The sequence below is a fragment of the Penaeus monodon genome, chromosome 19 (assembly GCF_015228065.2).
Source record: "Penaeus monodon isolate SGIC_2016 chromosome 19, NSTDA_Pmon_1, whole genome shotgun sequence".
Taxonomy (NCBI): domain Eukaryota; kingdom Metazoa; phylum Arthropoda; class Malacostraca; order Decapoda; family Penaeidae; genus Penaeus; species Penaeus monodon.
The window spans coordinates 19,975,530-19,975,909 of record NC_051404.1 but is presented as its reverse complement, the minus strand read 5'-3'; positions in this window follow the sequence as shown (position 1 = coordinate 19,975,909).

Below are 380 nucleotides of genomic sequence, written 5' to 3'. Positions count from 1 at the left end.
AGTTGAGATTAAAAAGGGGCCTACGACATCTGTGACAAGCACCAGGTATTGCCGTCTTCGGGCGTCCCAGAATAGCTTTATTGATGACCAGATTACGCACAGCCTAAAGCAGCATCTGGAGTGGACACGATAACCTCACGAGAGTAAACAGAATCATCGCAAAATAGAAATTACAAACGAGAAGAAAAAAGAAGCCGACCAAATACAAATCAGCTGAGTGTATGTCAGCTTGCAACAAATCTTGCTTTCGGGATATCATTGTGCTGTGGTGGTGACGTGGTTTTAAGGCGCTACACATGCAATACGAGGGGTGGGGGTGCGTCTCCAGGTGTACTGTTTATTTTCTCTTTTGACAGCTTCAGTAGCATGTCCCGTCCAAG